This window comes from Eubalaena glacialis, chromosome 1 (genome assembly GCF_028564815.1).
Source record: "Eubalaena glacialis isolate mEubGla1 chromosome 1, mEubGla1.1.hap2.+ XY, whole genome shotgun sequence".
NCBI lineage: Eukaryota > Metazoa > Chordata > Mammalia > Artiodactyla > Balaenidae > Eubalaena > Eubalaena glacialis.
The window spans coordinates 77,773,916-77,799,877 of NC_083716.1; the positions used below are offsets into that span (position 1 = coordinate 77,773,916).

At 37.7% G+C, this 25,962-nt stretch overlaps 1 long non-coding RNA gene across 1 annotated transcript in view; it reads right to left on the reverse strand.

Annotated features, from left to right (window-relative positions):
• Positions 1-7,543: 7,543 nt before the first annotated feature.
• Positions 7,544-25,962, reverse strand: part of LOC133096448 (uncharacterized) — a 211,717-nt gene continuing 193,298 nt past the window's right edge. The window contains exons 2-3 of the long non-coding RNA XR_009701778.1: positions 23,564-23,657; positions 7,544-7,571 (exon numbers count right to left, since the gene is read on the reverse strand). This is a non-coding gene — a long non-coding RNA (uncharacterized LOC133096448). The remainder of the gene's footprint in view (positions 7,572-23,563; positions 23,658-25,962) is intronic.

Here is a 25,962-nt window from a genome sequence, read left to right on the forward strand (position 1 = left end):
TGACGGCTTGCTTTCTCCATCTGCGAAGACAGAAATGGTAGATCAACGCCTTTTCAAGCTATGAATCTTTCTGATCTCCCCTTCTGCCTCATCGCTTGTCTGCTTCCCACCTGAGAAAATTCTCCTCTTTTAAGGGCTCATGTGATTAGATTGGGCACAGCTGGATAATCCAGAATCTCACCATATCAAGGTCTGTAACCTTCATTATATCTCAAAGTCTTTTTTGCCATGTAACATAACATATTCACAGATTCCAGGGATCAAGGCATGGACATCGTTGGGGATAGGACATCTTTCTGCCTATTATTTCATGGAATTATTGTGCTAGGCAAGGAGAACACTATTATCCCAGTGTTACAGATGAAGAAATGCAGGATCTCAGTAGTATAAGTGATTTAACCCAGGTCACAGATCAAGTAGATGGCAGAATCCAAGGGTAATGACTAAAGTCTTTCTGTTATTTTCAGTTATTCTTCGCTTTCAATAAATATTTAAAGGGTGCTTTTTAAGAGTCAGGTTTTGTACTAAGCCTGGGAATAAAGGCGTGAAAACTGAAATTTCTGCATTCAAGAGGTTCACAATCTTCCAGGCTAAACTGACAAATATACAAGCCATTTTAATACAGTTTGTAAAGGCTTAATAAAGAACACAGAAAGAGCACAATCTCAGGGAAGGAAATGAGTGGGCATTAGGAAAGACTTCCTGAAAGAGGTGATCCTTGAAAAGGCTTTTCAAGAACAAGCAGGAGATCATCAATCAGATATCCAGGGTTTAGTGGGAAAAGCAGGTGCAAAGTCTTTGTGGCAAGAAAGTCTAGGGCTCCTTTAAGAACCGGCAAATGGGATAAAGGGCACAGGTGAAGAAGAATTAACAGAGAAGCTGTAAGGGTGGGTAGTACTACATTGTGAAAAACTTAAAAAAAATACTCCCCTTCCCACCATGGTAAGGAACAGTTGAAGCATTTGAGCCAGGTTTGACCTAATCTAATGAACATTTTAGACAGGTATAAAATGAGGAGATTCAATTAAATGGAAGCTGAGATGCTGAACAACAGTGACCATCATATTCAAGGCACTTGTTAATATTTTGAGGTTTAAAAATACAAATTATACATTTGTCCTTACATTTTTTCATCTTATGTCAGAACTCCTTTGGTTGCAAGGAGCAGAAAGCCAATTCAAACTAACTTTGGCCAAAGAAGGAGAATCTATTGATAATCATAGGGATAAATGGTTTCAAGCCAAGCTGGATGCAGGAGCTCAAATTATGTCATTAAGGGTCTATCTCCACCTCTGACTTCTGACCTTCTCTTATTGGACTCATTTCAGAGAGCTTTCTTTCATGTTGTACCAAAGATGACCAGCACCAACTCTAGGTTTACATGGACTTTACAAGTAATAATCCCAGAGAAAAGAGCATGTCATCTCTCCCAGCATCCTTATGATTCAGAAAAAGGGTTTGGTTTACCCATGCCCAGCCATGGACCACTCTGTTCACAGGGATAGGGTAACTCAATAGCTTACCTGAGTTATACATCCCGCTCTGTAGTAGAAAAAGTGGAGCCATCCTCATGTGTTGGAGTTGGGCTATTTTATTTTTTTTAATTTTTATTTATTTATTTATTTATGGCTGTGTTGGGTCTTCGTTTCTGTGCGAGGGCTTTCTCTAGTTGCGGCAAGTGGGGGCCACTCTTCTTCGCGGATGGGCTATTTTTTGAAATAGGGGAATGATCGATTTTCTGAAATAGAGAATGGTAGGTGAATATATCAGATCTCCATTACACCAGTGCATACAAATCACCTGAGGGTCTTGTTAAAATGCAGATTATGATTCAGTAATGTTGGGGTAAGATCTGAAATTCTGTATTTTTAACGAGCTCCCAGGTAACACTGCTGCTGCTGCTGCGTGGACCACATTTTGAGCAGCAAAGCACTCTACTATCTATTGAGGGAGCCAAGGTCAGCACGTGGAAAGATAACCATAATGATAAAAAGTACAAATGGTAATTCAAGATGACGACAGAAGACATGTGGAAAAAGGGAATGTCACGCAAACTATAAAGGCCATAGGTAGCTTAGGATTTCAAAGAAGAGAGAGTTTCCTTAAGCTACATCAGCAGTTTTCAAACCATGGTCTGCAGTTTGACATGGGACCTTTTCAAGAGGTCCATGAGGTCAAAACTGTTTTTTAATGATAATCCTAAGATGTTATTTGACTGTTTCCTGTTAGCACATGCAGTAATGGTGCAAAAGCAATGATGAATCAAACATATGGCACCTTGGCATGAATCAAGACAGGGGCATCAAATTGTATAGTAGTCATAGTATTTATCCTGACCATGTTCTCATGAAAAGAAAAGAAAATGGCACTTTCACTTAAGAATGACCTCAATGAAGCAGTAAAAATTATTAATTTTTATGAAAGCCCAAGCCCGGATTTTATTCAGTCTTTTTAATACTTTGTGTGGTAAAATGGGAATTATACATAAAACAATTCTGCTGCATCCCAAAGTATAGTGGTGTCAGGAGGAAAAGCACTTGTGTGATTGTTTGAGTTATTAGCTGAAGTAGCCACTTTTTTTTAATGGAAAACATTTATTACTTGAAAAAGTGACTAGCAGATAAACTATGGTTATTCTAACTTAGGTATTTGAACATTTTCTTAAAAATGAACAAGTAAACCTACTTCAAGAAAACAAATGATAGCATTCATTTTTAATGATAAAGTTTGAGCTCTCAAGCAAAATTAGAACTTCTGAAAATGTTTATCAGTCACCATGAGCTTCACAGCATCTCAATTTTTAAAGGCTTTTCTGATGAGAATGAAGCTATATTAATAAATGTGATTTTTTCCACATTGCTGTGTCATCGTCTGGGTGGTTTACATAATTCAGTGACTCAAATTTTCCAGATGGCCAATGCATAATGTTACAAAACTATGCATGGGTAAAACACCCAATGAAAGTGCAAGACAGACCTATAGATTTAACTATAACATGTACAAAAATATCATTGATATGGTTTCAGATTCCATATTGCAATAAACCTGTAACAAACCACCACTTGTTAGGTTTGAGTGTAGTATCAAAGAAGAATATCCAGAAATGTCAAAAAAAAAGCTATTAAAATATTCTTCCCATTTCAAAACATATAGTATATCTGTGAGGGCCAGATTGTTTTCTTGTACTTCAACCAAACGTATATTGCAGCAGACTGAATGTAGTAGGTGACATAAAAACTCAGCTATATTCTCTGAAATCAGACATTAGAGGCATTTGTAAAAATGTGAAACAAAGTCACTCTTGTCACTAATGATTTTATTTATTTATGGCTTTGGAAAATATAGTTATTTTTTCCTAAAAGTATGTCATTTATTTCAGCATGCATTTGATTTAATGTTATTTTTAATGGCATAAAAATAGAACTTAAAAAAATTTTCCATTTCAAATGTTCTAATTCTGTAAATATTTATTGATATAATCCACGTAAAAAAAGCTCTTGGGGTTCTTAATAGTTTTTGAGAGTGTAAAGTGGTCCTGACACTAAAAAGCTTGAGAATTACTAAGCCAGGTTTATCAGAAAAACTTAAGATTGCTAGTTTTTTACTGCCATTTAATTATGGGTATATTATAATAGAGCAAAAGCATGGATCCTCACTCTTAGAATAAGCTTCTGTCATCTAGTTGGGCAGAAGCTTAGGTAATTTCTTAGATTTGGTATTTGGAATAGAATCTATGCTTTTAGAATCTATCAGACAAAAAATAAAACAACCTCCCCGAAACACCCTTAAGTAAATGTAGTTGGTCTTATTTAAATGCCACTGAATAGAATGCGGCATTAATGTTTGCCCCTTTGTTTAAAATGTGATTCTTCAAAACAAAATTTAGAGATCAAGTCTCTCACATTTTTGAAATAAATGCTATTTGGCAGGGCTTCCATTTGTCCTACTCTTTCTATTGCTTTTTGGGATGTCAAAACACCCTTAAACAGCTCTTTAGGGTTAGAAGTTCTCTTTTTTTTGGCACTTTGCCTTCCCTTCTAATGCTACTAAAGGTTGGATCATTAGAAAGTTGACCGATAGATATATTCCACCCAAGGTTATCACCTCGAGATGAGGTTATGAAACTCCTTATATGGATAGCCATATTCCTTCTACCTGAAAATAAAGCTTTAGAAAAATAAAACTTTAGGGCTCTGTACAACAAGGTTTGTACCACTTATTATATTCCAAGTAATTTTCTAGATGCTTTACAAATGTTGACCCATTTAAATCTTGTAACAATCTTATGAAGGGCCAATGAAATTGCAGAACATAGAGGTTAAGTTACTCATTCAAGGTCACACAGCTGTTGCATGGTAGAGAGTCCAGACAGTCTGACTCCAGACGTGTGTCATTAACCAGGATAGTATGCTGAAATAGTGCTTTAATTGGGGATAATTTTAAAAATAATATTTCAAATGAAGAGTTGCTTGATTTTGGTGGACGTAATCTTTTTTTTTTTTTTACTTTATTTTTTTTTCCACACACACACACACACACTGTATTTTATTTTTACAAGAGATAAATAGGCTGACACCAAGCATTGTACATGGATGACCACAACAAAAGCAACAATGATTGCAATTACCAAACATGAAACACACTCATACTATGTGGTGGACATAATCTTAATTAAATTTACTTGTGCTGTGGACAAATACGCTTATGCTTATAAAACTTCTGAGAAGAGATTCAGGAGCAGCTGAAGGCACAGGGGATAGAAGTTGCAATGATTTGGAGCTGCCAGAAATCTAGTTATGCTGCTCAAACTCTGCCAGTAAAATACCCAAGAATGACAGAAGTATGAGAACCCTGGTTCTCTGGTACTAGTGACAAATGCCTTTGAAATTTCATGCTTCCTTTTGTAAATGTTCTTGAATTCTGCAAACTATAATACTATATTTTAATACAAAAATCATGTTTTAAATGACTCCTCATTGAAAATAAATGATGCTCCAAGAAGACCCAGTTAATACAATTCTTTGTTGCTTGAAGTGGTTCCTGCCATACTGTCCCAATCTTAGAGAAGCCTGGCTCCATAGAATACTTTTGGAAGGCCCTGGAGGATTATCTCCTTTTTATATCTCTTCTTCATGCACTATTGTCCAGGGACTCTATACAAGTCCGAACTTGGTTACATAGCTCTAAAATAAAATGACAGTAAGAGAGTGTGGGGAGCGGGGGGTGGGAGGGTGCTCTGTAAGCTCAATAAGTTTGGCAAAGCCATTGAATGGTCCCCCTTTCATTGCTCCTTTTAATTTAAACCCATAGTTATGGAGTCAAATATCTAAAGAGACAAGGCAGGCAACAAGAATGAATGAACCAAGCCAGGTAGGAAATGTTGGGGACTCAGGCACATGTGCTATTTAATGTGGGCTGCACCACACACCTCCAGCCCAGTAAGAATGGGTCCAGATTTGCCAGGTATCCTGATTTTTTAAAAATTAGAGACATAAGGATTTCTATTATTATCTAAACTATTTTTAATTTTAGTAAATAATTCCATTTTATAAAATATGTGGCCAACCAAAAGAGTTTCAGGCCTATGCTGTACATTCTTATTTAATGTACAACATTGAAAATATTAAAAATATTTTATTAAATTTCTATTATTTCTATAAAACTATTTTTAACACTTTATTAAATTTCTATTACTTCTAAATTTCTAGTATTTCTATTATCTATTAAACTTCTATTATTATCTACAATAAAATATTTTTAATTTTAGTAAATAATTCCATCTTATAAAATACGTGGCCAACCAAAAGAGTTTCAGACCTTTGGCCTATGCTGCACATTCCTCCCAGAAACCCCATAAATGTGTAGCATTCACAGTGCACAATTGTTTATGTCTTTGGTTGGAAGATGGATACTCTCTGGCAGTGTGTTTCAGGGACAGTGTGAGAAGAGAAACTTTTGTCCTCTGATCGTATTAAAGTTTTTGTTTCTGCCTACTCACAAGTCCCAAGAGGGAGAATTAAGATGACTCTTCTTAAACAGGATAAAGAATGACCTCTTTATCACGTTTATGGTATTATCCTCTGAGGATCACACATTTCTTTTGCTCTTTCTTTAGTGTAAAAGGGGAACAACTGTTTCCCGTCCTCTGAAAAAGTCTTCTTGTATTTTGAAATAGCTATTAAGGCTCTCCTTGCTCACCTCTTTGCTCTCTTCAGACAAAATAACCCCACGTCCTTCAACATTTCCTCAAGGATTTCTTTTCTTCTTAAATTTTAATTATTTTCATTATAAACCTCTGGACCCTCTCCAAGTCTCCCATATCTTGCTTATAATGTGGTCACAGTGGAATGACTTGTCCTCATAAAATCTCAGCCAAAACTAAGTACAGATAGAAGATTATTTGCAGTTACTGCATGTTATGTCTTTGTGTGACTGTCAAATGGCATTGCATTTCTGACCGATACGTTAACCTGTAATCTGCTCCAAGCCCCGTATCATTTTCAAAGTTTTTATGCATAGCCAGTTTTCTTCTTATTCTCATGACATAATTTGTGACATTTACTGCCTTATCGTTCATCCTATGTAATTTTCTTTCTGTTTACTCTTTTCTCTATACCCAGAGTGCTGGAACTTTAATGCCAACATCTACATAGCGCCCAGTACACAACAGGTCCTTAAGATATGTTTACTGAGTGAAATAACTCAAATACGATTTAGGCAATATTCCCACTAAAAAAATTTTATTGAATCTAGTAGAAGTTTCTGGTACCTTTTTCCAAACTTGATTAAAGATCTGGATTCTCTTTAGAGAAAGATCTGTGTATAAGTCTTGGCTCTTGATTCTTAATAGCTATTTGACTTGGATAAGTTATTTAAATTCCTTAAGCCTTTGTGTCTAACCTGTAAAATATGCATAACAGTATCTATCTCAAGTTATTGTGACATTTATATTGAGACATTGCATGTAAAATAATTGGAAGTGTTCTTACTATATAACAAATCCCCCCCAAGATGCTAGATTAAGAAAAACATACTGTCCCAAACAGAGTTCTATATCTGAATAAGTTAAAGAGGAGATTATTTCATCTCAAGTTTTCTCTTCTAAAAGGTCTTATGCTGGAAGTTATTTCTGGACTCTAAGAATCCTTGTTCATGGTATTCTCTCTTGACACTTCACTTTCTCATCTTTCTGCTCAAATTGAACACAAGCGTAAATGTTTAGTCCCAGTAAAATACTCACTACACAATGTTAGCATCTCAAAATCATCAGTAGTTTTAGTTTCATCTTTTCCTATATCTTCATGAGCTAAAAATCTAAATGGAAGATAAGAGTCCACTGACACAAAAAGGAAATGTATAACTGCTATTGAAATACTTTAAAGAAGAATAAAAAATTTGAGCAGTCAAAGAAGACGCCTGGTCCCAATGCAAGGAAAGAAGCAGGTCTTACCCAGACTGTGTTCCAAAGAAGGTGCTGGATAAGTGTCTCTTGGCTGATGGTGGTGGTGATGGTAGTGGTGGTGTTGAAGTCGTGGACAAGTTCCCACGTCACAGAAAACAGGGTGTAGCCACTAGAGGAACAACAGAGTGTTAAGTATCCCAGTGAGTATCAGACTACGGCAAATCTTTAGGAATGACAGGAGAAGCAAGAGGAAATGACAGTACAGAAGTGATTCACAGCAACAGGAACGTAACAAACCGTCAGACTTCATGGATGTTAAAATTCACAGTTCTAAAATGGTCACCAACTTAACTCCTGAAGTGTGTGTCTCAGCAGAAATTGTAGTTTAAAGTGAAGATTTACAGTTTCTTTAGCAGGAGGTGAGTTGCTTAGGAACAAAACTTTTATAAGGCTTATTAGTTGTCAACAAATAATAGCATTTAGGAATGTCATCTGTTAGCAAAAGTGGCTATAAGGTGATAACTCACATAAAGTTTATATTAAGCTTAGGATTCATTAGAATAATTTTTGTAATCCAGATGACCTTGCAGGCAATTTTCATTTTTAGCCACTACAGTGAATCATTTCATTTCCTACTCAGAACTACTTCAAAATTATAATGTGTTCCAAGGACACACTGAACTTTATTTTTATACCTTCTCCGTGAAAAAGGTCGTTGACAATGAGATAAATAAAATCATAAGATCCTATAATCATCACTACTACTATTAGGCTCACTGATTAGGATAAATCAAATAATGAAAAGATTACATTTTTTCATATTGAGGAACACAACACCTTTGAAATTATAATATATTACTAGCCTAAACATTTGTGCCAATTTGTTGTCTATATTGACTTGGGATGACTGAATATAAAATGCCTCAAAAAATAGTGAAACTAAAAAAAGGTCTAGGAATCAAATGAAAGAATTTTGTATTAGTTCTATCATTTGTTACCTCTATACCATTTGTTAGGCAAAAACGTTGAGCCTCATTTTTCCCTTTAGTTAAATGGGAACGACTTCATAGTGCTATTTACTAGTACAAAGGTGATAATGAAGTTCATTTAAGACTCACAAGGGTTGAATGCACACATGTAAGGCTCAGCTACTACTACTATAGCTACTAATACTACTTTTACTACTATTACTGCTATGACAATGGCTACCACCACTGCTAACAGCATTATTCTTTCTTGGATTTGCTTCAAGCAGCTATTTCTCATCCTGGGTTTGCATATGATTAATATATATATATAGATAAACTACGTATGTACATTCCTCTCACACCTATATAATTAAAAACAATGAAAGATCATGGAGAATGTGGTAATACGCTTTTATGTATTTATTTTTAATAAAATTAATACATATCAATTACAAAAAATGTCAAAAAATAATATAGAGTTTTAATGTAAAAAGTAAAGTACTTGAAGAAACAGAAGAATGACTGTCTTGTATTATTCTCTCCCAATTCCATTCCCCATTTGAGTCTGTTTTTTCAGTCTGCTGCTCTCAAGGCTAGCTGTTTTAGGAATAGAATATATACATTTTGAATGTAAACTGTTCCATACGAGGTAAGTTTCTACACAAGTAAGTGAGCAGGTAAGGGCCTTCAAATACTTTGCCTTTTAGTAAAAAGACAAAACTAACTTAAAATATTGTCATTGACAGACAGATTTTGAGTGCCTGTTAGACACGGTGCAGAGTACTGGATACACTGACAAGTACAAATTCTCAGCTCTACTTTTTGCTAAGCTTCTTGCAGACTGTTTTTCTCTTCTATCTATGTTGACCATTATAGCATTCCTCTTTTTATTTTTAATAGATTTTACGATTATCTTACAGTTCCAACTTTGTAATTTATTTCCTCTGGAATGTGTTCCTTATTACATATATGAAGTCAATTCAATTACAGCAATCAAATGTACCTAATTTTATTGCAGGTTTCCCGAAGATAGTGATTTCCATCCATCTTAAATGGAGTCGCTGGAGATCTGAGAAACAAGGTAAGGTAGACAGGGCTATAAATGAGCCTGCCAAAGATTATCCAAGGATTATCCAAGTGGAGATGCTACACCGAGGTAAAATCTGGTTGCTGATACTGACAGGACTAAAGCTATGTTTGGTCTGCACAGGCAGGGGTCATCAAAGAGTAAGGCATCAAGAAGACATAAAACATGCTTTCACTTAAAATTATAGCTTAAGCATTTCTCCATGTAAATTTAAATGACTATATGATAATCATGGAGATACCATTTACCACTGTTGTGTTACAGTGTTTCTAATGTTGCATTATAAATAATGGCTATGTGGAACGCATAAAGATCTCTACATTTTTGTGCTCATTTCATTAGAGCGGAGTCCCTGAGGTAAAAATTTAAGTCAATGAATATGAAGAATGTAATGACTACATACAGTATTGCCTAACTGCCAGACTCACAACAGTTTCACTTACAGCATGGATGCTTAAGAGGACCCATCTCGCTGATTCCTCCACCTCCCCTCTGACTCCTCACCCCTGGTTTGGTTAATATCCAAAATATATAAAGATCCAATACAAATCAATAGCAAAACAACAAATAATCACCCCCCCCCCGACAACAATATGATTTAAAATGGGCAGAGGAGGAACTGAATAGAAGACATACAAATGGCAGGTACAGGAAAATGTGCTCCATATCACCAACCATCAGGGTCCATGGTGCATGAAAAGGCACATGAAAAGATACTCAACATCACTAATCATCTGGGACATTCAAATTAAAACCACAATGAGATATCACTTCACAGCTGTTAGAGTCGTGATAACAGCCACTGTCTAGGATTGGGAAAAAGAAAACCCTTTTGCCCCGTTGGTGGGAATGTACATTGGTGGTTCCTCAAAAATTTTAAAAAGAACTACCATATGATCCAGGAACCCACCTTCTGAGTATATATCCAAAGGAAATGAAAACAGGATATCAAAGATATATTTATACTGCTGTGTTCATTGCAGCATTATTCACAGTCGCCAAGATATAGAAACAACCTAAGTGCCCGTCAACAGACAAATGGATAAAGAAGTTGTATATATACATACAATGGAGTATTAACCAGCCATGAGAAAGAAGGACATCCTACCATCTGCCACAACATGAATGAACCTTGAGGGCATCATGTTAAGTGAAAAAATTCAGAGAAAGAAAAAGACTGTATAATATCACTTATATGTAGATTTTAAGAAAGCCAAAACCCATAGAAACAGAGACTACAGTGGTAGTTACCAGGGGCTAGGGGGTGGAGGAAAAGGTAAGATGTTGGTCAAAGGGTACAAACTTCCAATTATAAGATAAATGAGTTCTGAGGATCAAATGTACAGCATAGTGACTACAGTTAATAATACTGTATTAGATATTTGCTAAGAGAGTAAATCTTAAATGTTCCCATCACAAAAAAGAAATGGTAATTATGTGACATGATGCAGGTATTAGCTAATGCTATGGTGATAATCATTTTGCAATATATAAATGTATCAAATCAATATGCTATGTCAATTATATCTCAATAAAGCTAGAAAAAATATTTCTATTTTTTCTCTTGTGAATTGCTGATTAATATGGAAAACCTTACACAAACCTTAATAGTTTGTTTGACGTTTTATATAGAAATTATCTCAACCCATTGTCATACTTGTATAACATTGCTTCCAGATTTTTTTTTGCCTTTTAATTTGGATTATGTTTTCTTTCATTTATAGAATAAAAAGTATTTTATGAAATCAAATTAATGGCCATTTCCTTTACTGTTTGTTTTATTTCCATTAAACAATGCAATTAATCACAGGTAATAATGCAAGGTCACTTAAATAACTCTAAACTAATACTACTACCATCACCAGCACCACCACTACCATTTTAGTTTGGAGTATACCAAATAAAAAGTGAAAATCTGTCTTCATCCAACGTTTCCCCTCATCCAAACCCAAAGCAGAGATAACAGCCAGCAGTTTGATGTTTATCCTTCATAGCTTTTCTTTTACATGAATTTACAATCTCCTTTGCCCTCATCCTTCTCACCCTATCCGCCAATGAGCTCAGTAGATGCAACTTTCAAAATACATTTTGAATTCTCCATTTCTTTTTGTTTTCTTTTCTGGTCTGAGTCATCATCCTCTCTTGCAACAGCCTAATAATTGGTCTCCCAACTTCCAGTCCATCCTCCCAACAATCCATTAACTTCATAGTTGCCCACAATTATCGCTGAAAAAATATGCTTTCCTTCAAAGCCATTGAGTGGTTTTCCATTACAATTAGGTTAAAATATACATCTTTAATCAGCTTAAAATGCCCTGCAGGGATTGGCTCCTGTCGGTTGCTCCAGTCTCCTGCTTTGACTCTTTTCGCCTTACAGCACTGCTTTTATTTTTCAGGTCCTTGGAGCTCTTTCTCAACTCAAGCCACGTACTGTTCCCTCTCCTTGGGGTGCTCTTCCCTCCCTGTTGTCCATGCCTGACTAACTCCTACTCATCCTTCGTGTTAAATACTACTTCTGATTTGTCTTCCCCCAGTTTCCCCAATCTAAATAGTATTTCTCTTTTTGCACTTTTCATTTTTCCTAATAATATGAACACCAAGTATGAATAATCATTTGTCTACTTATTTACTTAATATTTGTCTCTGCCAGTAGACCAGAAGCTCCATGAGAGGTTCTAGTCACTTAGTGGAAAGGAAATATTATCCAGGATAGAACACCACGTAAACTTCTAAAGTGCTGAAAGCATTTCATATCTTGATTTGGGTGGTGGTTACGTGACTGTATATATTTAGTTTTACATGTGCACAAGCATATGAATTTGTAAAAACGAAGATTTCTGAAGTTTATCATATATGCATGTTATTCTTAATGTTTTATACTACTTTTTTATTCTTTAATTAAAAAGTTGAATTAAATCAAAGATACACATTTAAAACTTTTCATAGTAAATATCAGATTATCTTTCAAAAGCTGTAACAATTCAGGTTTCCACCAACAGTATATGAAAGGTACTCTTTTATCCCCATGCCCTCATCAATAAACTCTTTCCACCAATATGACAAGCAAAAGATTGTATCTCACTGATGTTTAAATTTGCTTCCTTGATTATTAGTAAAACTGAAAAATTTTAATCCATCTTGGATTTATTTTAATGCATGATATAAGAATTTATTTTGCCGATCCTCTTGTCTGAGCGCCATTTATTGAATAATTTTTCCCTTCCTCTTTGGTTTGTTATGACATTAATCTTTATCATATTTTTGTGATGTCAATGGCCTTTATAATATAATAAATTCTTGTATGTAGTAGGATCTGTGTCTGAGATATCTATTCTCCTCTATTCATTTGTCTCTTCATTGTTGCACCAGTGCCATGCTGATTAAATTAACATAACTTAAAAACAATCATCCTCATTAATCTTCTTTTTCAAATGTAAAAAGGATCCTGATACTCTAAATGATGTCTAAAATGGTTTTGTCAAGTCAAAAATTACCGACTGAGATTTTTTTTTTTTTAAGTATTTTTTTTAAATTAATTAATTAATTTATTTATTGGCTGTGTTGGGTCCTCGTCTCTGCGCGAGGGCTCTCTCCAGTTGCGGCAAGTGGGGGCCACTCTTCATCGTGGTGCGCGGGCCTCTCACTATCGCGGCCTCTCTCGTTGCGGAGCACAGGCTCCAGACGCGCAGGCTTAGCAGTTGCGGCTCACGGGCCGCCGCTCCGTGGCATGTGGGATCCTCCCAGGCCAGGGCTCGAACCCTTGTCCCCCACATTAGCAGGCAGACTCTCAACCACTGCGCCACCAGGGAAGCCCCCGACTGAGATTTTGATTTGAAATTCACCTTAGGTAGGTCTCCTTGGGGATACAGACATTATGATGGAGATTTGCATGCAGGTAGTTTATTGAGAATGCTTGTGGGAATAACACCTGTGAGAGAGGGAAGGCTGCAGAGGAGAAGTCCAGCTATGATGAAGTTACAACAGAGGCTCCAGACGACCCCATCAGAGGCTATAGGGCTAGGATGATTCTTCCGGATTGACCAGAATTAAAACAAAGGGGCTACATTAACCAGGCAATAGATACAGGTTGAGGGAGGTCTAATGCGCAAAGGCCAAGGCCAGTTCTTAGAGAAGGACTCAGCTATGAGCTGTCAGGCGCCAACACTCAACCTCTGGAAGTGAGAGTCTTGATCCTGAATGGGGATATGGGTGGTGCACCCACAGCGTCCACTGCACAAGCTTCACAATACTGCTTCCTTTTCCAGCGAAATGATTAGCCTTTCCTTTTATTCAATTTTTTTATATCTTAAATAACTTTTTGAGGCTAAAAATACAAAAGAAGACAATTGGAAAAATTGAGTAACTTTTCTGTACAATGACTGCTAGTCAAAAAATAAACTCAGTAGACTGGAATAATGAGCCCAAATCAACAAGGGAACTTAACAGAAATAAACAACCATCTTTTATTCAACATTAGCTAAAAGTATAACGTGGCCATTAAAAAAAACCAATTCTTTCCTTTGCTTCACTTAGTTTTTCTAAACTCTTTGCATCCTCCTTGGGTGACGAAGTAAACGTTAAGAGCTTCCTCTCTTTCTTTTTCCTGCTAAGTCTGCTTCTTTTGATGTAGCTAACAACAAACACCCAGCATTTGCCTGCACAAATATCTGCTGAACATCTCTTTCATCCCAGTATATTCATTATCTTTCTCCCTCCAACCCAGTCCTCCCTTGTGTTGTCTTGGGGCATCTCCAACTGTTCTCCCTCATAGCCTAGTTTCAGTTTGTGGTCAGGATTTACCACGTCTACCTGCCTCTTGTTTTTATTCTCAATGATAGGGACAAAGTTCACATCAATGTCATTTGTTGCGCGGACTAATGTTGTAAATTTCTAATTGATTTCTATATCTGCAATTATTCCTGTCTATAACCAATTATGTCAGCGACAACACCATCATCACCACCTACGCTCAAACTCATTGATGATTCGCTATCATTCGTAGAACAATAAAATCTAAGTGTGTTAATATGGAATTCAAAGCTCTGTGCACTCTTGACCTCACCTAGAATTTTGTTCTACAGCCCAGCTTTATTGTACCACTTGCATTCTCATTCTTCTTGTTGGTACTCCTTTTCTATGTATCGTTATCCATCTATAAATATAATTCTCCCTCTGTCCCTCTCTAAAGACAGTATATTTATCTTCAAGACTCAGCTCAAATGCTACCTCAGGGAAGTAGTCTTACATTTCCACAGCAGAAATTAACTGTGCATCCTTCTATTTTCCATAGTGGTTTGTTTATGCCACTTTTAACATGCATATTGCTTTATTTATGTTTATAAATATATTTATAATATATTTTATGTGTGTGTGTTTTCCTAACTACACTGTGTTTTAGAAGGCAGATGTTTATTCATCTCTGTATTCTTCACAAAGCCTAGCCTAGTACGAATCTTCACTGTGCAAAATATATGATTGTGGAATATAATTCTGACGTTTAAAACAACAGGGATGCCGTTCTTTCATTCATTTGGTCCTCACTGGACTGCTTCTAGAGCTAAATTGTCCAATATGGTCACCACTAGCAAAATGAGGCTATTTAAATGAATCAAAATGATATGAAATGAAAAATTCAGTTCCTCGGGCACACCAGCCACATTTCACACGCACTATAGCCACATGTGACGAATGGCTATTGGACTGCACGGCTATGGAACATTTCCACCATCACAGAGAGAGAGTTCTGTTGCACTGCTCCAGCACGTTTGCAACAGAAAGCTTTCAGCTGTAAGTAACAGAATATACAACTTGTCTTAATTTGGGTTCCTCGAAAACAGACCCTAGACAAGGTCTTAGACACGTGATTTATTTAGAAGGTGATCCCAAGGTCAAGGAAAGCAAATTTGAGGGGGAAAAAAAGTGAGACAAGGGGCCTCCCTGGTGGTGCAGTGGTTAAGAATCCGCCTGCCAATGCAGGGGACACGGGTTCAAGCCCTGGTCCGGGAAGATCCCACATGCCGCGGAGCAACTAAGCCCGTGCGCCACAACTACTGAGCCTGCGCTCTAGAGCCTGCGAGCCACAGCTACTGAAGCCTGCGCACCTACAGCCTGTGCTCCGCAACAAGAGAAGCCACCGCAATGAGGAGCCCTCGCACCACAACGAAGAGAAGCCCCCGCTCGCAGCAACTAGAGAAAGCCCACACGCAGCAATGGAAGACCCAACGCAGCCAATAAATAAATAAATAAATAAAATAAATCTATAAAAGAAAAAAGTGAGACAAGGAAGGGAGACAACCCAGCAAAAGGTGAGTTAATAAGTGGGTTTCTGCTGTGGGCAACTTGGACTCTGTTGGAGCCCTTCGAGAAACTGTGTGGAATGCATTTCAGAGATGGGCCACCAGAGTGGGGGGAGACTTAACCCCCCAGCTCCACTAAATCCCATTCCCTATTGATTGAGGCTCAGGGGGAAGGGACTTAAATTTCTCCTCACCTACCACGTTTAGCACAGGACCTTCAAGAAGAGAAGAGGTTCAGGCACCTGAGGTGGAAAACTATCAGAGTGCTGGCTACGAGCAGATCATCTCAGGTGGGCAAAAGGGATGGGCAGGGGCTTCAAAAGACAGTGCTACACTCCTAAATAGGGCTTAGGCAATAACTAAAATGGATTGCCCTACATAAAAATGGCTGCAAAATGGAAAAATGAACACTTGTTAATTCAGTGGCTTCATGATAAAGGAGCCCTGGGTTGGTGGTTCTACAATAATCTTGGCTTTCCTCCTAGCATCATTTCAGGTCATCTGCAGCACATCCAAACATCACCCCACGGGCGGGAAGGGGTGAAGCCCGGTCTCGGATCTTTTCTAAAGAGTGAAGAGAACTTTTCTAAAGGCTCTCCTGAAGACTTCCTCTTGTATGTTAGTGGCCAAGATTGCATCACATGAAGATGGCAGGGTAATAAAATTGCCATGATTGACTTAATCAATATTCTCCTCTTGGGTCTGGGGGCGGGGCTGCCTTTCTTGAGCAACTACTGCGACACCCTCCAATACCTGAACAAAATAGGCCTCTGCTGGCAAAGAGAAGGCGCAATTGGAATGGAGATGTGTATGGGCTACGTGAGCAGGAGTCTGTCACAGGAACAGGCACCAAGTTTTGAGAAGGATATTAACAAACTCAAAGGACTCTGGAAGAAAAGGACCAGGATTTCCAGGGCTGGAAAATGCATCATATTTTGAGTAGAAAATGGAACGAGGTAAATCCAGATCTTGATGTCATTAAACAACCGAATTAACCAACCCTTGAATTTTCCTCTGTAATATACAGAATAGAAAACTTAAAGGGTATTATGATAACTATCATTATTGAAGAAATACCATTGGATAGTAGATCAAGTTTAATTCTGATGTACCAGGGGATATAGCTTGAATCAGTGTGGGAGTTGTATATTTTTTTCATATATTTTACAGTCTTTTCCCTTTAGCAATTAGAGCTGTTCATAATAATATGATAAAGTAGTAATATCCTCACCAATATTAAAATTGAGCAAAAGCTGAGTGATATTAACAATTTACATTCCAATAATGCTTTATGTTTCTAAGTATAATTTCATTTGACTACTCTTAAAATGCTATAAGGTGGTAGTGTGTAGATACTATTACTTCTATTTTCCTATGGAAGGAATGAAGTTCAGCAAGCTTAATGATTGCTCAAATCGGGCAGCTAATAAATGGCATAGATGTGACACACTCAGATTTTATGACTCAGAAATATTGACAATTTCTAAAACTTTATAACTGTTAGGCTATTTTAAAAGTCTTATGTAATTAAAAATAATTTTGTAATAGACCTGGATTTGACTCTTATTCTGCTTTATTTCTTATAACTAGCACTATTTTCCCAGGAATGCCCATCATTAACCACTCTATTTCTCTCTTCCCTTGATAACTTAAACTTACATTTCTTATAGCCCCTGCTGCTATACTTTCATGTCTTACAGATTCTGCCTGTCTTCCCCTTTAGCTGAAGATGCTTTATTTGGTATTAATTATTATGTAGATTTTTCCCCCTTTCCCAGTATTCTATGGGGTCCAGTTTGTGAATAGATAAAAACACAGCTAGAGGAAGTGCCCCTGTTTCTCTCCTTGATCAATCTGAATTTTCTTTCTTTCATGGAGTGGTCTGGTTTATTTCATGATTCGTTGGAACATAATAAACTCTCTCTTTCCCTTCCTTTGTATGACATATGAAGGATTAGAACTGCTGTTCCAGTTACCCTGTCCTCTGTTCTTAACTTCCTTACTGGGTGGAGGTCAGTGCCTCTGTACAGCCAGCACTCATTGAGTTCTCTTCAAATCCATTAGGGAAGTCTAATCTGAGTTGTGGGATCTTTTGATTTAGTTCTGGATGTTGCTTTATGGCTCTAATTTTTATATTAGTGCAAACATACTATTTCTCTAGTTCTTGAGTTGGAATTTTTTAACAATCACCAGAGCTTCAAACTTTGCAGGATTTGAAGCAGCTATAGGTACAGGAAAAAAAAAAACTTCCCATCTCCAATATGCTTGATGCAGGGGTTCCTTCAACTTCTTACAGGGGTTACTTTTGAGCTAAGAAGAGTGATTGTTATACTGTACTGGTGATTTTGATATGTGTTATTTGGGGACTAATCCAAAGAGTACCTAAGAATCTTTAACTCCAGGTATATAGCAAAAAACACATGAAAAGATATAGATTAAGTAAATGACTTTCCAATTACTGCAGTGATGCTTGCTTGTTTCTTAATGTTCACTTTGATCTGCTATTTTCTACTAACTGGTGCTTTATTTTACAGTAGCAGCAACAAAAATAATAGTAAATAACAATAACAGTTACTGAGAGTTTACTATGTCTGAGGCATGATTCTAAACATTTTACATGTATTAGCACAAAAACTTGGTCAACAGAGTACCATTGGTATCCTCATTTTACATATTTGAAAACTGAGGCACAGAAAGATTAAGTAATTGTCCTAAGTCACACAGCTCTAAATGGTGAAGCCAAGACTGCCAGTCAGCCAATCTAGCTCCAGAAAACCATACACTTATTCACTATACTATTATATTATTATTATTATTAAATGTACTCACCATGTTGGAATTTTTAGAGGTATGGCAGGAAAGCACAAAAGAAACTTGTGTCTTAGACTGTATTAATGCGTTTTTTATTCCCTTCAAACAAACTCCTGCTGTTTCAACTTGCATGTTTATGCATTGGCCAACTTTATTTCATTTTTATTAATTTCTACACTTTGCTACCTACCTAAAGTGTGTATGTGTATATGTACATATATATAAAATAAATTGTTAAAGGAGATATTCTTGCATAAGTCCTCTGTTTAGACCTCTAAAATCTTTGAGGTTAGAGAGTGTGCCTTGTGAATTTTCTGAAAGGTTGACTTGACCTGTCTTTGAAGGAAGCCCAAACCAGGAAGTAAAAGAGAGTGAGAGGAACAAAACTCACCAGAGCAGTGACGAGGAGGACTCTCAGTAGTTGTACGGACAATGAAAGCAAGTGAATAAGTGAGATAAACGGTTTAAAACACAAGTACTAAAAAAAAATAGTTTACATAGTACCAATATTCTTATCTAGGGAGAAAAAATTGGGAATGTTAGGAAATAAAAGCTAGTCTAATGGGATTAGAAATTTAGGATTACTTTTTATAAATCAGAGAAAAAGAAAAATTAAATTTCTACAAATAGCTATAGATATATGCAGGAAAGAAATTGGAATCATTACTAGGGAGCTTCAGAAAAATGAAGGAGAAAGGAAGGAAAAGTCAAGGAGATGGATAGGGAAAAAAATGTGACAAAGCAGTGGAAAAAAAACAAGAAAGAAAAATATTGAGGGTGCAATATTTACAAAGACATTCCCGTGATTTTTAATGACTAAAAGCCACAGATACATAAAATGTGAGAGAAAGGCAGAGTTGAGTTATTCCCACAGCTGGCTGCTGAAGGAAAGGCTGCAATGTTTCTTTATTATGACAATTGACCGGCCAGATAAATTATGATTCAGTAAGTTACAGGTGTGGGAAGTGGAGTGGAAACGTACAAGGGACTCAGCAAACTGTAAACTTGCATTGGCTTTATCAGTGGACTCGTGTTGAGTCCATCTACTTGATGAACATCCTTATCAGCCAGCAAATATAAATGACTTATGGGAATAATATTTCAAGGACTAATGACACAGCTATATCTAGTATTCTTCGAAGATCTGGCTTATTAAATATTAAATATCAAAGCTGTAAATTATAGTAGCAGCTTTATATAACTAAATTAAATTCAAACAAAACCTAATTTCCTTAATCATTGGCTGTAATCCTCCAGGAACATATGCTATTAACTCAACTACAAATGGCACTGAAATTGTATGACTTCAGTTAAGTTATTTGATATCAAATTCTAATCCAGGGCACACTGCTCTGTAACTCTCCTATAGGGATTTTAATACTTCTACAATTATATTGGCTTTTTACAGAGTAATCTTTTCATACTCTTATTTCTCAGTCCTTTATCCAATTTCTTTTTATTTTTTCTCTTCTTTTCTCTCAGAGCATATTCTAGGTCAATTTTTCAAAACAAACTTCTGTGGAATTAAAAAAAATTATCCCAAAGGATCACCAGAGTTAATATAACCTAAGATTCTGCACAGAGAAATAATTAAACTTAACTGGGAGTATTTATAGATCCAATTAACTGTCTATGGCCATGTATGTCGGGGCAAACCCAAAATAGTAAAAAAAAAAAAAAAAAAAAAAAAAAAGTGATCCATATAATTCGGCTCATTGTCTCCATGGCCAAATGTTTACCTTGGAGTTTACTCAGTGATGAAGTGCATTGTGTCTATTGTAATTATGAACAAATGGCTTAAGTGAATTTATTTTGTGCTCTTCTTGGACAAATGTTATCCAGTTTTTTGAATAGTCCATTATGGTCACAGACTAAATAATATATGATTAAGAATCTAAAATTGCTTAAAGTAAAAGATTTTGAGAAGGAGAGAAGAATTAGTTCATACTATGGGGATGTACACAGCAGTACACAGATGAGAATCCTGGCAAAAGTAGGTGCCTGGGAAGTTCGGGCTTCTGTTCATAAGCAGTGATGTGATGCATGGGGCGACTGATCTTGACAGACACTTAGAAGAAGGAGAGTAATTAGTTCAGGTTTTAACCCTAGATGTCAGCCTTCCTCAGCGTGAGGATGGGGCAGTCCAGGACTGCCTTGAATCCAACAAGATGGTAATTCAAGATAGTGGGCGTCAGCAAGAGGAGATGGTTGCCTTCCCAGAGAGCAAGAGGTCATAACTATTCCCCTCTGCATCTAAAGGCTGAAAATTCTTAAATGTTATTTTCTCCAGCTCAGACTTTCCCAGCCTTAAGGTTTTTCCAGACTCATTTTTGCTTGCCTATCTATATCTTCACTTGGATGCCTAATAGGAAGATGAACATGAAGTCAGCTCCTCTGACAGTCAGGGTCTCGTCATGGGATATCTGGCATCCTTGAAGGTTAACTTTTGTCTAAGCAGGCAAGTTTAATGAGAAAACAGTTTACAGAGGTGTGGGTAGAATTAATGGAGCCAATAGATGATGCTGAAGCACCCAAGGATTGGTAACATTGGGAAGCTGTTATCTCCTTTAAGCTTGCATGTAGGGACAAGGGCAAGGAGCCCAGAGAAAGATTTGAGCCACAGAACAGAGTCTATTTGATTGAAGCAGTAATCCCAGAAGGCAGTCACTGGCAGAAATGAGGTTAGACAGGAAGGGATAAGAAGGAATAAATTCTCCTATTTTTCTTTTCTCCTGTCTCCTGCTGTTACCTCACATATATACACATCTATGGAATACACACATTATCTATCTATCTATTGGGGTGGCCAAAAAGTTCGCTTGGGTTTTTCTGTAACATCTTATGGAAAAACCTGAACAAACTTTTTGGCCAACCCAATATCTATCTATCTATCTATCTATCTATCTATCTATCTATCTATCTATCTACCTATCTACCTATCTATCTACCTATCTATCTATATTGATCTCTTATCCATATAAATCATAGAGACAAATTCCTCATTCATATATATTTATATAAGCATGTATATATGTATGTATAAGTCAACTTTGGTCTATATTTTAAGTAAACATAAGAATCAATGTCTGTACTAGTTACTGTAGATATCTAGGCTGGTTGATCTTTACATGTGGCAACTGGCTTTGAACTCTTACTTCTAATAGGGTCCCTCCAATGCCTAACAGCAGAGTCCCCAAAGGCTGAGTCCTCAACCCTCAACTCTTTCTCCTTATGTTCTATTCTCAGAATTCAACTATTGCCTTTATGCTACTGTGGGCTCTGACCTCAAGGCAAGTCATAATTCATAGGAACAGTATTTGATTAGGAGTGCAGAATTTAAAATGAGGTCTCTCTTTTGCTATGAAAAGGTGTAGAATTAAAAATTAAATAGACTCACTTTTGCCCTTTCTTGATGAAAACGGAAGCAACCCAGACAAAACAAACAAAAAAGAGAAAGGGAGCAGGTGGTCCCTCAAGCTAGCAGTGAACATCTAAATCATGGAATCATGAGTAAGTCTTGATCGAGTGTGGTTTAAGTCATACGTAACTCAAATGTTCCCAGGTCTCTCCAGCTTGTGGCTCTCCAGCTTACAGTAAAGTCACCAAAGGAGTCTTTCCTCAAGTCTCCGAGGGCCGATGGCTGTCAGGCATGATGGATACTCCCTCCGCCCTGTCTGAGTGTCAGTGCTCTTGAGACAGACGATCATCTCCACAAGTGCCAGGACTGCACTTACAGCTTCACTCCCACTTGCCTCGGACTCTCTGGTTCTCTTCTTTCAGACAGCAGGAAAACGCCTTTCCTTTCTCACCCCTATGCTTACAGGGCATGTCCCATGGTGGAGTGGCCTGGTTCCCTCGTGAGAGCCGGTTGTAATACTCACCCAAAGCATACAGGTGACTCAGGGCTAGAGGACTTACCGAACAGCCTCACAGCACCCAGGACCTCTCCTTCCTCCCCTGCTTGGGCTGCTCACCTGAGCCTGACCCACAGAGGCAGAATCCTTCATCCAGCTTGGTAAGTGATATCTCTCAGGGGCCCTCCTACGCTTTGTCTCCGAATTTAAACTCACAGCCTCCAACCCCAAGCCGCATCAGGCTACATCCCTGCTGTGGATGAAATTCAAGTCCTTTGAGACTTAGGGGTCCCACAGAAGCCTGGAGCTTGGCTAGGTCTACGAGTTTGGAATGTACAGAGTTGGGGGTGACTGTGGAAAAGAAAGAATGAACAGCCTCTTTCTCTCTGAAGTCAGGAGAGCAAGTTTCAGCAGCTCTGTACAGCGTGGGGTTGGGAGGGGGTGGGGCAGGGGGATAGAGAGCGAGTTGGAGGTGTGCGGGAAAGGGAACATGCTGGCACATTCCGTGCCAGCATGGCTAAGCCTCAGCTCTGCCCTCAGGATTCCTTGATAGGTTTCTGTGGCCAGCCACACCGAGGTTTCATTCCTTATAATCACTTTTTAGCTTATTCCATTAAGGATATTTTCATCTGTGACTAAATTTTTCAGCTCTTAGTAGTTTGAGAAAATGGTAAAACTTGTCTTGAATGCCCTTGACTCAAAATTGGATTTGGTTGATTCATAAGAGACTATTTTTGAAACTTAATCTTGAGTTTCTTATAAAAAGTACCACTGTCTATTAACCTATTCCCTACTGTTTCATCATTCATCACTCATTTTACCAACCCATCTCAGGGAACTTCTTGTTGCTGTTAGAAGGGCATCAATTTGATAGGAGTTAGTAACTTAGCAGGAGCTGTGTTGAGAAACGATTTTTCTTAAGGCTCTATGGGAAACAAAGGCAGCATTGGTATAACTGTTGGATCTTGGGCTTGTTAAAAAATTCCTTTTTTCCCCCCCTACATTGGGGACTTTTAAAAAATGCAGCAGTAAGAATTGCAGTCAATTTCATGCTCAATACAAAATGTTATGAACTGAAAAGTTCTGGAGGCTTCAAAGAAAAAACCAAAGGAACACACGGCTCATTTTAAAGGCATAAAGCTTACCTATTCCATTAGGTAACTTGGAGAGTATACCTTCAGCCATTGCTGCAGAGTCTCCACAATTTCCTGAAGAAAGGTACTCTTCAAACCACAACTGCTGTTCAATAAAAAGAAAAGATGCCGTAGTCATGGTATTTGCGCAATATTTCTGCATTATCAACTTCTGACTCAGAAAGGAAAACAAAAAACAAGAAACCCTTTAGTTTCCCCAAGGAAAGTCTGTACCAATCTATTAAATGAATCTATCATTGCGCCTACTGGAGAGTTTAGAAATAGTGTCAGAGAAAAATTGTGCTGCTTTTATTTACAGCTTCATAGGTCATCTCCAAAAGCTATTAAGGCAGTACAGTGAAAAACTGAAACAGTGAGGGATGCCGTAGACCCCACTCTGCTTGTCCTGTCTTTAGGACTTACAGCATAAAGGTGGTATATTAATATTGAAAATATTTGAAGAGCTCTCTTCAACTTTGTCAAAAAAGTAGTTTTGCCCAAAGAATGAAAACCAACTCCTTACAAATATAGGGGCCTTGCAACAAATTAGGGTCCTAGAAGTTGTGTGATTAAAAAACACACACATACACAGAGACACCAGACACTGTGTTTGTTAGTCTAGTTTATCTTCTAGGCATGCGTCGATTGCAAACTCCTTAGACCTAAATCAAATCTTCTACAACTCAGCAGGTAGCACAATGTCAAGATATCAGGATAACCAGGCCATGGCACCTGCTAGCCCTGCCGACAGCAAAAGATGACAAGTGAAAGAGCATACACTCTCCCCAGTGAGGGAGGAGTAACCTCCAGGTAAGCCTATATGTGTAGTTGGGTTTCTGCTAGAACCTCCAAATAAACTTTTTAAAATCAATGTTTTTTGTCATTACAACCCTAAAGATTCAGAGGAAGAAGTCCCCTAGCCCCACCCTGGAACCTAGGTCACTTGCTAGAATACTACCTGCATCTTTTCCCCATTGTGTCGCAAAGGCTCAGCATATGGTAAGCTTTCCATAAAATGGACTGACCTTCTCCTCTCTTTCCCAGTCATCTCCCTACTATTAGCAACTTTGCCATGCTGCCCCTGAAACAGCATAGGAAGATTCAGCAATTTATAATTTATAATCCAGCCCTCAAAATATCAGGAAGGGTATTTTGGGTCTACGCCCAGCCTAGAAGTTTAACAGAATGGATTAGCACATGCAGACAATTATTGGACTGATATACTCTGAATAAATTCCCTCTTCTGTGATAGTAACAAACGTCCTCAGGTAGGGCTGTGGTCATTACATTAGTCAGCTCAGGACAAGATACCCCATACTGCGTGGTTTAAACAACAGCCATTTATTTTCTCATAGTTCTGGAGGCTGAAAGTCTAAGATCAAGGTGTCTGCAGGGTTGGTTTCTAGTGAGGCCTCTCTTCCTGGCTGGTGGACGGACACCTTCTTGCTACGTCCTCATATGGGCTTTCCTCTGTGCATGCACAGATTGTGCGAGAGACCTCTGGTGTCTCTTCCTCTTCTTATAAGGACACCTGTTCTATCAGATTAAGGCCCTACCCTTATGACCTCATTTAACCCTAATCACCTTCTTAAAAGCCCTATTTCCAAACAGTTACATTGGAGCTTAGGGCTTCAGTATACAAATTTTGAGGGAACACAATTCAGTCCATAACATTCCACCCTCATAGTACTTAAGTTATGACATATCAGTGAGAAGAGTAAATATCACTCAAGGGTTTTCCGTCCTCTTCTGGGAAAAGGCTTAGTGTGTTTTGGCTGTACATAGGACAATTGTGTCATGTTACGTATAAGGATGACATTGTTATTTACCTTATTTGGAGATTAAATATGGCTTAAGGAGAAGTATATAGATGACAAGTTGACAAGAGGTGGACTTGTGATGATTAATTTTGTGTGTCAACTTGACTGGACCATGGGGCGCCCAGATACTTGGTCAAACATTATTCTGGGTTTTTCTGTGCAGGTGTTTTGGGTTCAGATTAACATTTAAATTGGCAGACTGAGTACAGCAGATTGCCCTCCATAATGTGGATGAGCCTCATCTAATAAGTTGAAGGCACGCATAGAACAAAAGGCTGACACTTCTACAAAAAAGAGAGAATTCTCCTGCTTGAGAGCCTTCAGAGTGGAACCTCTGTTCTTCCTGGTTCTACAGCAGGCTGCCATCCTTCAGACCCCAACTGGGACACGGACTCTGCAGATTTTGGACGTGCCAGCCTCCATAAGCACATGAATCAATTCTTTATAAGTAATACATACATACACACATAATACGTACATACATTAATCCTTTTTTTCCTGGAGAACTCTGACTAATAGTCATTCATGCATTTCAAAGGCTGGCTATCGCCCACTTGTCACTTAATCATGTATACACGCATTTATTGTAAC